This window comes from Columba livia, chromosome 15 (genome assembly GCF_036013475.1).
Source record: "Columba livia isolate bColLiv1 breed racing homer chromosome 15, bColLiv1.pat.W.v2, whole genome shotgun sequence".
Lineage (NCBI taxonomy): Eukaryota > Metazoa > Chordata > Aves > Columbiformes > Columbidae > Columba > Columba livia.
The window spans coordinates 10,410,724-10,426,275 of record NC_088616.1 but is presented as its reverse complement, the minus strand read 5'-3'; the positions used below and the strand labels follow the sequence as shown (position 1 = coordinate 10,426,275).

The window sequence follows — 15,552 nt, the reverse complement described above, 5'->3', positions numbered from 1 at the left end:
CAGGCTAAAAACACTCCAGTTTAAACCTACTTTTTAACATTATGGAGAAAGCTCAGTTTCATTGTCCAACCAGAGCATTCCAACAAGCAAAGCTCAGCCCAGCGGCAGCCCAGGGCCACCCACTGTCCCCAGAAGGCCCGTGCAGCCCCGGGCTGGGACCCGCTCTCTGCACAGAGCCCCCGAGCTGGGCTGCTGCTGCTCCAGGGCTGCCCGGCACCCGCTGACACCCATTTTCTGTGTGAACAGAACAGGAGCTTGCAGTTCAAGTTTCTGGGGACTGTAATCTTGAATTCACTTATAGGTCTTGGAGACTTACCAAAGTCAAAAGTTTTCATTTCAGTAATTTGATAAAACTTTCTCCCTGCACAGGACTAGGGGTTGTATATATTAATAGAGCTTCCTCAAAACAAATGAGGAGTCACTGAAAGCATCAAAAAAGGAAGAACAGCATCAAATAATTATCCCCCCCCACACCAACAAGATTTAGGATTTCACTATGCAAATCTATTGTTGCTCTGTAACCACAGTATCTCTGGATGAGTGATTTGTAAGCAGGGGGAGGCGCAGGGAGGAGCACACAGGAGGACATGGCACGCTGACCCATGCGGACCTGTGGGAGGAATCCCAAGGGCCGCTGCTCTGGAAGCCAGGCAGCATCCCTGGGCACACACAGGCTGCTCTGGTGCAGTGAAGGTACCTGGCAGGACCTGGCCTGCCAGGGTGAATTCACATTGCCCCCAGGGCTGCGCCAGCACCCTGGACCTGACACACTATCGCTTGTCACCCTGACACAGCCCAGACTCTTTCCTGTGGCAGGCGGAGCAGGAGGCTCCCCAACCACTATGTCAATTATCTGCTGAACAGGCAGGTACACCCTTTGCCCACGGAGAGACAAACCAGGAGGGAGCACATCACTGAAGCAATGGGGCATCCCGACTCCGAGAAGAGAAGTGCCACCACTGAGGCTGTCCCCAGGAGGGACGCTGGGGGGACCAGGCTGATGGTGCTTGTGTGCACCAGGTGCTGCATCCCACAGCCCTGGGGCTCCTGGCAGCCTCCAGTGCTGCCACCCCCGTCCTGCCCTGCCCGCCGTGGCTCCGGGAAAGCGAGTGCGTTTCCCTGCTCAGGCACCCACTGAAGCTGTTGCCAGCAGCAGCTCCCTTTATTGCTGTGACAGGTTTGGGAGCTGCAACTCAGCACAGACATCTTGTACTCAGCACAAGAACCTAATTCCTTTCACACATCTCAGTGCTGCCGACCTGCTTATGCAGCCCTGTCACAGCACGTCCCAGAGCCTCCCCAGGATTTAGAAATAGCACTCACGAGGCCTTGTACTTTTTCTTCCTCTTGTACAGGAGTTTCCTGAGACTGTGCATACCTATACACGTGTATCCTGCTGGGGGAAGCTGTGCCAAGGATGTTTTACATTCTGAGCGCAGCCCGGACTCCAGGCCAGTGACAGTCCTGTCCCCTGTGTGCAACAGCATCCTGCTGGCTGCATCAGTGCTGCTGAGCCGGGGGGGCCGCCAGCACGGGCTGCTGAGCTGGGGGGGCCGCCAGCAAGCCGGGGCCAATGCCACCGCCATCCAGGAGCAGAAGGCAGCACAGAGCACGGCTGCTCCGATGAGCGTTTATATTGAGGGTCGGGCACCCAGCCACATGCCCCCCACAGTGTCATCGCACCCTTTGAGCTTTCAGCCTGCTCTGGGTCACTCCACAGCACTGCTCAGTCCTTTCCTGGTGGTACAGAACTATGTAACTACACCGCTCGCCATCACCTGTTTTAACCAGAAGCAGGAACTCTGACTGCACATCAGTCTGCAGAGCCAGGCCAGGTGTTCCCAGGTTTTCAGGGTTGCAATGCCTGGCCTGGTCACCCCCCGCTGCTCATCACCACAGACCCCTCCATTTGGGAACGGGTGGGCATGAGGAGCATTTGGCTGTTTTACTAGCAGTCACCAAGCCCTTACTGGGGGGTCCGTCACAACCATACCCTGTTAACAATCCCCAGCTGCTCCACTCCTGAAAGGTGCAATAATCACACAGGTTTGGGTCTCTGCAGAACATCTCACACTTCCATAGCTCAGCCTGTGAGGGGTTTTTGCCCCATCCTTCCTTGAGCACTGACTGCAGAGGCCAATGGTTTAATACTGTTACTTCTTTTAGACTGTAATGCTCTCATTTTAGCACAGCAACTTATTTTTAATAGAGTTTGGAAAGATTTTTTCATATGTCTTCTCTTCTACTCCAAGAATGTTTGCTCTCAATTTATTTCTGCTTTTCTTATCTTCTCAACAACTGCATCTCTTGTTCCAAGTCCTGCTCGTTTTCTGCTCCTTATTGTGATTTTTCTTTAATTTCATCTTGTTCCCCACACTTTCCAATCACACATTTCATCACTTCTGCTTCCCTATTGCCAACAATATGTGATTTCTTTATCTTAATTGTATCACCCAGTCATCTGGTTCCAGGATGCCATCTTTTTACCTCACAGTGCAGTCCCTTTAATCATTACTGCTTCTGGCACATATAATAATAGTCGAGACAAGCTGTTTGCTTTCACCTCCCTGTTACAGTCACAAATTTTTTTCATGTAAGTCCTAATGACAACACAAACTGAAAAGCCCGCAGACATCCCTGCAAACAGATGCAGGAGAAACCCCCCACTCCAGAAGCTCCTCTCCCTGGTCGCGGACCAGCTGACCCATCGGGGTGGCACGTCTCCATCTGTCTGTCCCTGACACCCCACGGTCCCGGCACCAGTAACGCAGGCACCAGTAACGAGGACCGTGCAGCATCCTCATGCCTCAGTCTCCAGCCAGCTCAGCAGCTACAGCCCCCGAAGTTTTCAAACAGCTCATTCCTGTTCAGAGCATCTCCAGCACTGGGGTTCCTGCTTGGAGCGGGCAGCGACGAGCCCTCTCCAGGGGGGCAGGAGGGACCATCCCCACCAGGGCAGGCTCGGAGCAGAGACCTTTGCGGGCTGCCCGGCAGCCAAAGTGGGGGCTCAGTCACTGGGGCTGACAGCTCTGTGCTCGCTTCAACCCCCCCAGCAGCTTTTCTGCACAAAAGCTTGGCTGTCTGGATCAACTCCTCCAGCCTCAGTAGCTCCGGGAAAAGGCAAAGAGCTGTGAAGACATTGCCATTTATCAGCAATAAGACATTGTACATGTGGCTAGGAATAATGTTGATACTAAGGACAGCCTAAATGCCACTGCAGAAGCCAGCGCAGTGTAGAAGGAGCAGCTGTGTCAGACTCGGCACCTCTGTATTCTGAGCCACAAGCACTGCGTAGAAGGTTAGCGAGAACCTGGCTCATGCAGAGAGGAGCATTTTACATATGTCAGAGGGTGTTGTGGTGCCAGCTATGAATCAGCAGAGAAGAGTACCTGGTCACCTGATTTGCACAATGGTAGAACTGAATTGGAGCTTGAATAATATAGGTCAAACAAAAAGAGAATTGAGTACGGGGGATTATGCAGCAGGAAAATCTGACAAAAGGAGTTATTTAGTCTGGAGAAAAGCCATTTGCACATGGTACCATATTTCGTATTTGTCAATGTAAAGCAATCCTTGCAGATTTATCAGAGGTCTCCAGACAGGCCCATGCGGAAGGTGAGCAGCTCAGGTGGATGAGGAACGTGAGGGGTTTGCTCTGTGCTATGAGGCTGCAGCCGCAGTGTCCAGGTGGGATGAGCTGCAGGGCAACAACATTAACTGCGGCATTACAGCAAGAGAAGTGGCCAGAAAGGAACTGCTGTCTATGGCATTGCTATAGGGTTGATTTATCCTCTAAAGTAACTGTATGCTTAGGATTGAAAAGTTTAATATACCATAAGTGTAACCACTCAGAAACCTGGGCAGAGACAGAGCATGGAGCAGGTGCTAAGCACTTCCAGAACTAACAAGTCTATCAGCTGCTTCAAGATGAAGAACTGCATGCAAGAGACAAAAGGAGAGGAAGTTTTATCAACTGGTAAGAAGGCAGATGCTGTGCACTAGCTGGAACAGAAGGACAGCACTGACTGACCCAGATGTCTGTGCATTTATGCGCAGGGAACAAAAATGCACAAAGAACTAAACAAGGCTCTTGAGGAGTGGCAAATTTGTTTAACAGCGCCGTAAGCCTCACTGCCTCCGCTCCTGCCGAAGCAGGAGGAGCAGCACACACAGCACACGCAGGTTCAGAGGACAGTGCCACAGGCGAGGATAGTCCAACACAACTGAAATGGCAAAATGTGCAAATACTGACAAAGATGTACAAGAGGACTGTCAAAAGAGACTATTGGCAACTGGTACCAGCAGAGACAAAGGGACAGTGCAGGACTGGCCCCTGGGAAGCCACTGGCTATTCGGACACCCCAGCACCCAACCCAGGTCTCCACAGGTTGCTCCAGAGAGCTCAGCTTCATGGTGCTGAGAGCAGGGAGCCCTGGGTCACAGCATGTCCTGACCTGGAGGACAAGGCCAGGCTGTGATTTATTTAGAACGCATGATCTCAGGGAGCAGAGGGGCCACGGGAACACAAAGTACTGCTTCCCAAAGCTAAGAGCAATGCTGAAACAATCATCATCCTTTCTGATGCATCAAGGGACTGCCAAGACAGAGTGAGAGCCCGCAGGGATTTCAGGCAGCACAGGACAGCGTCAAGCCAGCAAGAAGCACAGCTGTTGGGAGAGCCCCTGCCCCAGCATCCCCCCTCGTGACCCTGGCTCTGCTTCCTACCGCGTCAGAGAAACCCCCGTGTTTGCTCTGCTGGGACCTGCCAAGGCAGGAGAACCGAGGGAGCACTCGGAGCTCTGTCAGTGCCGCGGGCAACGCGAGCACGTGGGAACCTCCACGCAGCATCCCCAGGCTCAGCTCTGCTGTATACAGCTGAACGAGCTGCCTGGCAGTGATGCTGCTCTCCTTCCTCCTTATTCCCATACACTGAACCTGCACACCCATGTGATTTAAATCTTAACATTCAAGACATGTTGATGTATTCAAATATTTCTTCCATGCAAATCAGACTCTATACAATCCGTTCTAGGCAGCCATAACTTAAACTGACAGCAACTAAAAACTGGGGGATACTGCCATGGGCACGACAAACACATGATCACAACACTTCAGTGCAAAGTGCAACGCAATAGGAGCCAGCCCTGGGAATGGGGGGAAAGTCCTCTGGGCACTCGAAGGCGAATGAAATGGTGAAACAGCTCTAGGGCTCAGTGAGCAGGTCAGAGTGTCGGCATTTTAGTTTCTCCTCTCAAAAAGAAGTTGCCAGAGGAAAAATGAAGCCAAGAAGGGATGCCATCTGAAGCAGAGCTGGAGTCCTCTTGGAGAGCAGCTCTACAAGGGCACACCTCCCAAGGAAGAGCCTTCCCCGCAGCCAGGCAAGCTGTCCCTGCGCATCACCCCGAGCTCAGATGGACCCGCTGCCCCCCTGCACCTGGCTTTGACCTTGGGCTGCCTCCTGCCCCCCAGATCCCTCCGGAGACACCAGCAGGACTGAGCGGCTTTGCTGTGCTTGCCAAGCCATTCCACACCGACACAGCCCTGCTGCAGCTGCTGTCTGCGGCTTCCACGTGCTCAGCCCTGGCCAAGCTGGTTTTCAGAGAACCATCTGTGTCCTATCTGCATATACATTTGTGGGTAATAAGGCCAAGAGGGACCCGACGATCACCCAGCCTGACCTTGTGCCAAGAACAGGCCACCAGACTGCCTTGGATTAATTCCAATTTGAACAATCACAAGTCTTTTTAGCAAGAAAATATTTGATCCTCACTGCAGTATTTCTAGCGAGGAAGAGACCCTAGGTGCATTGCTCCAGTGCTTAATTACACTCACAGTTCCCATTGTGTAGCTTCTTTCTAATCTGAACCTGTCTGTCTTCAGCTGTATCTAGTTAGACAGACCTTTGTCTGCAGACAACAGAGCTGTCTGCGATCAGTGCCCTTCCCTACGCAAGTACTGTGAGCACAAGTTGCTTCCGCAGCCTGTCTGATAGAAAATAAGAGATCTCTCTCTTGCAGGCTCTCGCCTTACGGCATGATTTCACTCTGTGTAATCATCTCACCGCTCTTCCGAACTCCTCTAGCTGGGCACAGCAGCAGAACCAGGGACACTGCTCCAGCCTCATGGGCAGGAGACACCACCGACCTCGACCCACTCTCACCACCCAGGACAGATGCCAGCCCATCTGTCCACCTCCCCATCCTCCCAGCAAAGCTTGCTCCTCTTTATCAACATTCTGTAAGACTTGGCTTCTCATTTACATTCTCTTTACATTTTCATTTTCTTCCACTCTTTTACATCTTTCTCCTAAAACACTTCCTCCCAAACGATACGCTTCATAATTATTTTCAACTTTGTGAAATTAGCCCCTTTAAAACACCAAGTGTACCTCCATATATGGATGTGGATTTTATTGTATTCATAAACAAGAAATACAGTTGAGTCACAACCCCCTCAGTTCAGGGACCCATCCCCCTCCATCCAAACGAGGGCTAATGGAGAACTCTTGGATTCAGCTCCTGAGTCAGTGAACTATCGTGTACAGTTTTTGGAAATGTCAAGGCCATTCTAGTTCTGGTAACATGGAACCTTCAGCACACATCACCCCAAGCAAAATATGAATGTGAACCCAGTCTTTTCTCCTCTTTCTTTCCATAGATTTGCATGGAGCTGATTCTCCCGTTCCACTATGTTCCATTTTTCACAGCAAACACCCGCCACCACCCCACCTCGTGCTCTGCACCCCAGGACATGCATCGCTACATGCCTGCGGTCAGCAGCTGCTGAGCTGTCAGCAGCAGAAGTGCCACGTGTGACAGAACCCAACCTTCCCCACCTTTGCCCCCACTGTCCCCCAGGGACACGCATCCCAACGCTTTTCTGGTTAGAGGTTCTCCAGTGTTCACCTTCCAGTTAACTTTCCCAGCAGGTCTCAGCAGCAACAAATAGTTCAAATTAGCTTTCATAAATGAGCAATTCTGAATGTTCTTGTTTATTATCCAAGCTCCTGGCACTGATGCATAGCAATTAAATAACTTTGTTAATGTATCTTTCCTAATTCCTTACTGCACAGACAGGAATGCCTCAAGATCTTATCATCCCTCCTCACAGTCAGGGATTTATAAGCACAGGCAGTGACTCAGATAAAGATATTCCAACTGGTGCATGAAATCATAGCAAAGCTCTCCCCAGTCCCCCCAACAGGCGGCTGCAGCCTCTGGGATAAAAACCTGCCACTTCAGAGAGAGACGTTGCCCCCAGCAAGAGCTCTTTGAGAACCAAAGTTCCCTTCTAATCAAATCGTCATGCCAATGACTGTCTTTACCATCATTGTAATTAACCTCCTCACACATAAAATGCAAATAATCAACATGTTCTGTTCTGCAGGGCTCCGTGACTCACGGATCTGAGCAGTGGCTGGTCCATCACCGATGCTGGCTGGTTGCAGATGGTCCCTGGCTCCAGCAGGACAGTCTCTGCACACTCACCTCCTCCCCACATGCACTGCCCAATCACCAGCACCACCTGAGCCTCTGCTCTCCTACCGCCCTTCATCTCTTCTTATGGAAGGAGGAAAAACTACCCAAAACCCCTCACAAACAATTGGTCACAGGTGTTAGGAGGGGTGCAAAGGGCACAGTGGTGAGGCCACGATGAGGACAACACCTGTCCCCAGTGACACCTGCAGAACAGGCTGGTGAGTCCCAGGAGCTGCTCTGGAGCACAGGCAGCAGCAGGGCTGGGGTGACCCTGCCGGGGGTTCCCCACACCGCGGGCAGGGTCTGCCGGGCAAGGCACAGCAACCTCCTGCCTCCGCGCTTCTGATGAAGCTCCCCTTGGCACGACACCTCCTGCGGCTGCTCTGAGCCTGGCTTACCCAGACCTCCTGAAGGGTTCTGCTGGCTGATGCTGCTTTGCTCTCCCCTGGGAACACTGCTTTTCGTGGGATGGTGGACAGCCCCAGGAAGAACCACTGCGAAAGAAAGACGGACAGAAACATGTATTTGTCATCCCAGACCAAGGCACCAACGCTGCCACGTGACATGGAGAAAATTAACTCTAAATCTGCCTAGTGAAAGCTATTTTTTTTCCAGGTGACATCTACCCAGAGGTCAGCCTACATGGGCAGCTTTCATTTTCGGTGTCTGGAAAAGAAAACAGGCAAAATACTCGTGCTTTTCTCCAGCACCTAGCAACAGCGCTCAGTGCTGTGAATAAAGCCAGCTCGGAGCTCTGCAGGAAGTACAGGAGGAGGACAAGCCCTTGGGCTAATTTACAAGGAATGAAAACACTTTCTACACAATGTCCTGACACTGTGGCAGCCATTTTCTCTACACAAAACAAATCCAATATTTGTTGTTCTTTCAACCAGGCTGTTCCTGCCCTAGAAACAGTTCTGAAGTGCTCTTAGGCATCCCCTGTGCTGAGAAATTACTCGTGGCTGCTGAAGCATCCCCTCCACAGGGACATTTAAATGGAGGTCCCTGCTGGGCCCAGCCGGGTGGGCCAGGGCCCAAGGTGCCACCCTTGCAGCGCTGCACGGCACGTGTTGGTTTCCTGAGCCTCAGCAGCCGCTTCAGGCAACGACAAACCCTGGCCAGGCGACCCCGAAACGCTGCTCCAGCATCACGGGCAGAGCCGCAACCAGACGGACACGGGTGCTGCTGGCTCTGTGACCAGACGGACACGGGTGCTGCTGGTTCCACAGCCAGATGGACATGGGTGCTGATGATTCCGTGACCAGACAGACATGGGTGCTGCTGGCTCCGTGACCAGACGGACATGGGTGCTGCTAGTTCTGTGATCAGACGGACACGGGTGCTGCTGGCTCTGTGACCAGACGGACATGGGTGTTGCTGGTTCCGTGACCAGACGGACACAGGTGCTCTCTCAACAGGAGGTTGGTGGGAGGATCCTGCCCCCTGCCCATCTCTCAAGGTCAGGGTCTCGCAGGATGGGTCCTGGCTGGGGAGGCAGCTCCAGTGTCTCCACCACAGCCCAGCTCTTTTGCCCCTGTTCTCCTCTTTGCCAGAGCCCCACAGGGACAGAGGAGAGCGTGAGGCCACATCCGCAGGAGGCAGCTGCCGTGCCAAGCCTTGAAAGCTGCTGGAGTGTCCGCTCAGACTCCATACTGGTAAACCATCAAGAGGGATCACAAAAGCCCTTTTCTCATGCATCAGCTGGCAGCAGTTATGGTCGCTGCACGGGCTCAGAGCTGCAGCACAGTGTTCGCAGCAGCCCAGCCCCAGCAGCCCCTCCACATCCCGGTGTCTGCGGCAGCTCCTGAGCACTTCCCCAGGAGCTCCCTGAGCACCCACGCTCCGTGGACAAGAGGCTGTCAGAGGCTGCGGGGCCCTGGCTCAGCAAGCTGACATTGCGTGCCTGATGTTGCCAAACAAGGATGAGCTGTTGCTAGAACAATCAATTTTTAAATATCTCTCTGCCCATTACCCTCAGCCCTGCAGTAACTATAGTAACGCTGCTCCGGGCTCCCCCTCTTCAAAGGCACTGCTGCTGCACCGGGGCTGGGGGGGCTCCAGGGGCTGCTGCGGGTCACATCAGAACCACCCACCATCCCTGCTCCAGCAGCACCGTCCTGGGCTACCAGCTGCCACCTCCGGGCCCTGGCACAGGGACACTGCAGACACGGGGCAGCTCTGGCTGCTCTGGCCACAGAGGACACGTTCCTACTGCTGATCCCATCCTCAACGTGCTGCTCACACGCAGCCTGGTCTGAGCGCAGCCTTGCACCGTCTGTGTGGCAGGATTGGGATCGCATCTCCTGCATGGTGATGAACCGCCAGGAACCGCTGCCCCGGCACAGGAAAGCACCTCACGCCATGGTCTGGGTTACCTGGCACATGTGGGAAAGTAGAGATGTCCTTAGGCTTCTGCGGGGAAGTTTATCTTGTTTCTGTCCCTATCTCCATTCTGCTCAGTAAAAATGCAAATGAAGTGTAGTCATTAAGCTCACTCTTTCTGCAATGCAAATGATGTGTGTGCTCCCTCTGTACCTGCCTGTCTCCCAGATTTAGGAGGTGGAGAACAAGGAGGGAGGTGGGTTGGCTGAATTGCAACCGTAATTGGACTCCTCCCCAAATAACATACACTGAATTTTTCAAAATTGTATAAATCATGTAATATCAATTATTCAATCATTCTGCTAATCTCAAGGCTTCCAGAAGAACTCCAGCTTTGTACAAAAGCTATACATAAAGTATTAATTATTGACAGCCTTGTCATCAGAGGATTAACACCCAAGAACACATCCCTTCTGAAGGTGAGCGGAGCATGCAGTGCTCCCCTGGGAGGTATGACCTTTCCTAGTCAAAGTGCTCATGGAGCGGCTTCATCACACCAAGTTCCATCACTACATTTTATAAGTCCTTTACTATTAGATGCATTTATCCTGCAAACAACTTTGCAGTATAATTCCTAGGGTTTTTTTCTGACATTACTGAGGTCCATATAACCAAGGTACATAAACTGAAGAGATGAACACAGAGAGCACATTTGACAATTTCTGGAGTGTCCCATGGATTATCCTCTCTGCAGACTCACACTGTAAAGGAAGGGTCACATTGTGTGCACACAGTCAAAGTTGAGAGGGGGCAGCCTCTTGTTTCCCTTCCCCCAGCCCAAAAACGGACAGTTGCATCCTCTACCTGAGCAGAGCGGAGGTCAAACTTTCAAGTCCTCCCATAACCAGGTTTTCCCTGCATGACCTTCCCCACGCACTGCTGCCATCCTGCTTGCAGGGGGAACTTTGTCCGGCGTGATTTCCCGGCCAGGACCGCTCCCCCAGCCCTTGCTGCCCTTGGGACGCTGCGGCAGAGGCTGCCGCGGGGCAGCAGCGTCCCTGGCACAGGGTGTGCAGCGCAGAGGGACCAAAGCAGATGTTTTCCACTCACGGTTCTGAGCGCATTTGTTGCAGCTGCTGCAGGCTGCAAAAAGCCGGGAGCCTGCCAGCACCATGCAGAGGGTTTGGATGCCTCCCACAGGCAGGAGGGGCTGAGAGAGTTAATTAAAATGCACTGAGCAAGTGTAAAGTTTTATTACAAGACACAAAGGCAGGCTGGTTTCTTTCTCCAACAGACACATCTGCATAATCCAGCTTGGGCTCCTGCAGCTGCACTGTGCTGTGCATGCTGCTGCCACCAACATTGTTTTCATCTATTTTATTGAAAAAACACTATTCCAGGTTTAAGCTGCATAACAAGCCCTGCTGTGCAATTATGTCTTTGCTTTCTTTCTGCAGATGAGTCTAACTGAAAGCTCCCAGGTAGTAAGTGACCATCCTGCAGACAGGCATGCCCAGCTCTGGCACCGCCTTTTCTGCAGCCCTGGGAACCCTCAGGAACAGCAGGAGGGAGCTCAGCTCGTGGCAGCTGCAGCGCTTCCCCTACTCCAAGTTGTCTAGCGCCGTGTCGCCAGGAGAAGTGTGGTGGGTCCTGCTCCCCGCACGGGTGACTCGGTACGTGTGCCTTGCTGCGAGCACCAGCTCCCGCAGGAAATGAGCTGCACGAGTCCCAGATGAAATGGAGCCAACAAAATACGCCAGCACCAGTGGGCCGGGAGCCAGCGCATACCCGAGGGCTGTTGGGTGTCCCCACCAGCCCTGGCAGGTGGGTGATGTCCCTCTGTCTGACCAGGGTGGGCTCAGCGCTATTTCCAGCAGGTGGGAGGATTGAGGGGCACTGGCACAAGCAAGGACCAGCCCAAGCTCTGTAGTGTGAGCACTGTGGAGCTCGGGGGGAAGCTCAGCCCTGAGCTCGGCTCGCACGTTCACTGCCAAGCAGGGAGGAGAGGACCGGCGGGAGGCAGGACTGTGGATTCCACTCTGGCAGGACAGAATTTTGCATAAAGGGGGAAGGAGACGGTGCTGCCTCATTAATCGTGATAAAGAACAGGCTTAAAGAGAGCCTGGCTTTCAGCATAGTAATTAATGAGCTCTTTAATTTTAGGCTGTAACATCCAAACTACCCCATTAGGCAAAGTGCAGCTCAAAGTGTCCTTCCGTGTGATGTCAGGGAGATGCATGGGGAGCTATGGAGTGCAGAGCACACGCAGCTTCTCTGCAGTGCCAGAGGTGCGCTGGGCCAGGACCTGAAGCCCTCCTCAGAGGGTCAGCCGTTCTGCTGGCTGGAAGAAGCCAGGGATGCCCCGTGCCTCCCACACTGAGCTGCCAGCCGCCCTGTCCCTCTGCAGGGCTCTGGAGTCCGTGTCCCAGGGACTGCCGGGCTGCCGGGAGGGAGACGGGAGCGCTGGACAAGGAGAGAACCGTCACCGCTGCCCCGGTCCCAAACAGAGCATGGTGGCACCAGCATCACTCCAAAGGGAGGACACTGGCCCACGCTGAGAGCTGCCCAGAAGACACAGATACGGCACAGGGGACTGAGCATCCCCATGTCCAAGCTGCACATCGCTGGTGGCACGGCTGAGCCAGGACACCTCCCAGAGCTCGGGTGCGGCAGGGACTGCAGCAGGCTGGAGAGCACCCAGGATCTGCGCTCTGCTATGCTCCTTCCCTGTATTTCTGGTTCCCTGGTTGAAACCCAGCCCAGCCTGCCCTGTTCTGGACAGGAATATACTGAATGTGTGAACGGGAGATTTGTCCCACATGTTTTACTCAAAGACTGTATGTCTTTTTTTTTTTTTTTAATAATGCCAGTCATAAATGTCACATGTTGGAGCCCAGATCTCATTATTGTGAGCAGAGAAATGTATGCCATGCAATAAATTCTTTTGTGGGAAATAACCCTGGTGACTAGAGGAATTTATGAATTTATTACTCTTTGTAGGAGCCTTTCCTCCTATGACTTAAGGAGAGATCTATCATCCTACAAGAGATCTTGCTGATTCTCTGTTTGGAAATCTTTATTAGGCTTTATGTTGCACTCCCTGCCTTCATCTCCTAAGGATTCATTCCACGTGAATTGCTCATTATAAACAAGCATTCTGAAACTGGGCACCAGCAGGTCAGCCCCGCCAGGGCCTCGTACCGCAGCCACGGCGGGTGATGGGTTGTGCACCGAGGCTGTTCCTGCGCCACAGCCGCTGCGCTGGCGGTGGCAGAGCCCTGGGCAGGCGTTGGGTGATCACAACATGCGCTAATGAAGCTTTGCCCCTCTCCAGGGCCAGACCCTCACCCTCCCAAAACCGGTGGCTTCCACATCACAAGGCACGACAGTGCTGGCATCCCTGGGCTCGGGGGAGCGGCCAAAACCCCCGGCTCTCAGCTCGTCCACATCCTCGGGGGAGCTGCAGCCCCTCTCCGCCCGAGCGTCGGATATTCCGCTGGCTTCATGGCGAAAGGGCGAGCATGCCGCAGCGGTGGCGAGGTGGGGCTGGCAAATGCGGCACAACAGAGCGAACAGCATCGGTTCAGCTCCAGATCGCATGTGAGGGAGATAACGGTCCCGGCAGGACCCGCCTCGGCACACCGGTATGGTGTGTGATCGCTTAACGACAGAGCCGCTCTGAAATCATGCCTTGTTATCTCATTGTCAATTTTCTTTTAATATACGTTTGAAATACTCAGAATACAAACCTTGTGTGTAAGATTGCAAAACGCTCGAGCACTTCTGCAATTTGGATGGCAGGGGATCAATTATTTGGGCATGGTTTTGCATATAATGGCCTGCAACAGATTGTAAAGTTTCTCAGTTAGCGAAGCAATTATGAATACTGAATACAAACTAATGGCTAGAGAGCAGTGGAACGGGGCCATCTGGACTCGAGACGCTGCTGGCTACGAGGGGAGGGAGCTGAATGCCGCGAGTACCTGGGTGTGTGATCTTCACAGAGCCCACCGCGCAGAAATGATGGAGTGTAAGGAACAGTGTCCAAGAACAAACATAAACACAAATACAAATGTAAAAACAAGAAAGAGAGAGAAGTGTTGGAAATCGTCTTGCCAGGAAAGAAGTTTATTCCAGAAGACCAGATCACTTTGTTCGTTTAATGATTCCAAACAGTGTATTTTCAAACATCCTTGAAAGCTTTCACAAACAGACTCCCATCCAGCCAAAACCCAGCTGGCAAAGCTCCTGGGTGTAAGGACAGATTTATTTATCACTTCTGAGCTATGAATATTCGGGTTTATTTTGTTGAAAGGGAAATAAGTCAGGGTTTTGACCATGCAAAGTGGCAATCATGGCCCTGAAACAAGAAAACCAAGAGCAGCGGCCACAAAGTAACCCACAAACCGCCCTGCTGGAGCCTGGGGCTGGGTGTGCGTTCTGGGCTCTCAGCACGTCCTGGCTCTGGTCCCGCACGCAGACCTGGTCCTGGGGCTCCCCAGCACACAGACCTGGTCCCGGGGCTCCCCGGCACACAGACCTGGTCCCAGGTTCTCCACAGGAGATTCCCTGTCACACCTGTGCCCCAGTCCAAGAAGCGTCTCCACATGAGCCCCCAGCCCAGCGACCCCCGCTCCAGGCACAGCCATGCGATGCCCCGACATAGGCTCCATGTCCTGCGCTTCTCAACCCATTCATTAAAAACGCATGTGGGATGAAAGGTTTTACACGGCAAACAGAACCAAGATTTAGGGCTACAAATGTCAGATTTCACAACGGTCTGTCTGTAAAACTGCTCAGAAGGAAGTCACGGCACCAGTAGCATGAACTGGGGGATGGGACCACAGATTTTCCAAAAGTAAATTAAAATGACATCAGGAGTTATTTTTCTCCTACTTTTAAAAATCAGCCTAGCAGGAACATCAAAGTAATCCATGAGTCTGGTCATTCCTGTAGCACATTGGTATAAATCAAAACAAAACCGTGGTCGAGTCAGGTAGGAAATCATCTTCCAGAGACATCCCACTGAGCTCAGCACAGGAGAAAAGGCTGACACAACATCTTTAAACATTTTTAATTACTCTGTCAAACTGACAATTATAGAGCTAATTATTAGAAAGACAATACCAGATATACTGAATAGCACGTCAACAGCATTTTTATGTAACTATGCAATTTAATGAATTGAAGGCTACAGCAATGGACTATATCTGGTTAATTAGGGACTCCCTTTCTGTTAATAATGTCATTTATTTGCAATTCACTATATTTGTTTTTTCTGTAAAACCGGGCATATTTCTAGAGATGATGAAGGATTCTTCACAGCAGCTTGTGTGCCCCTTCTGTATTTATGGTACACAGGCTTTTTCATGGGGTGGACAATGAACTCCAGCTGGCTTCTCTTCCATTCCCTGCTCTGCTCTATTCCCCAGGGGTTAATTACATCCAGGGCTGGGCTCCTGCTGCTTTGCTGCTGTTGGCACCCAGCCTGCCCAAAACCATGCAGTGCCTGAGAAAAGCACTGTGAAACTGCACTGTGAAACTGCACCTGGAACTGCACCTGGAACTGCACCTGGAACTGCACCTGGAACTGCACTGTGAAACTGCACCTGGAACTGCACCTGGAACTGCACCCTGGAACTGCACCTGGAACTGCACCTGGAACTGCACCCTGGAACTGCACCTGGAACTGCACCTGGAACTGCACCCTGGAACTGCACCCTGGAACTGCACCTGGAACTGCACCTGGAAC

General features: G+C 52.3%; 1 long non-coding RNA gene across 2 annotated transcripts in view; it reads right to left on the bottom strand.

Annotated features, from left to right (window-relative positions):
• The window catches only part of LOC110361006 (uncharacterized), a 170,239-nt gene that overhangs the window by 77,732 nt on the left and 76,955 nt on the right, over positions 1–15,552 (bottom strand). For both annotated transcript variants that reach the window (XR_010466361.1, XR_010466362.1), the window contains exon 5: positions 7,877–7,972. This is a non-coding gene — a long non-coding RNA (uncharacterized LOC110361006). The remainder of the gene's footprint in view (positions 1–7,876; positions 7,973–15,552) is intronic.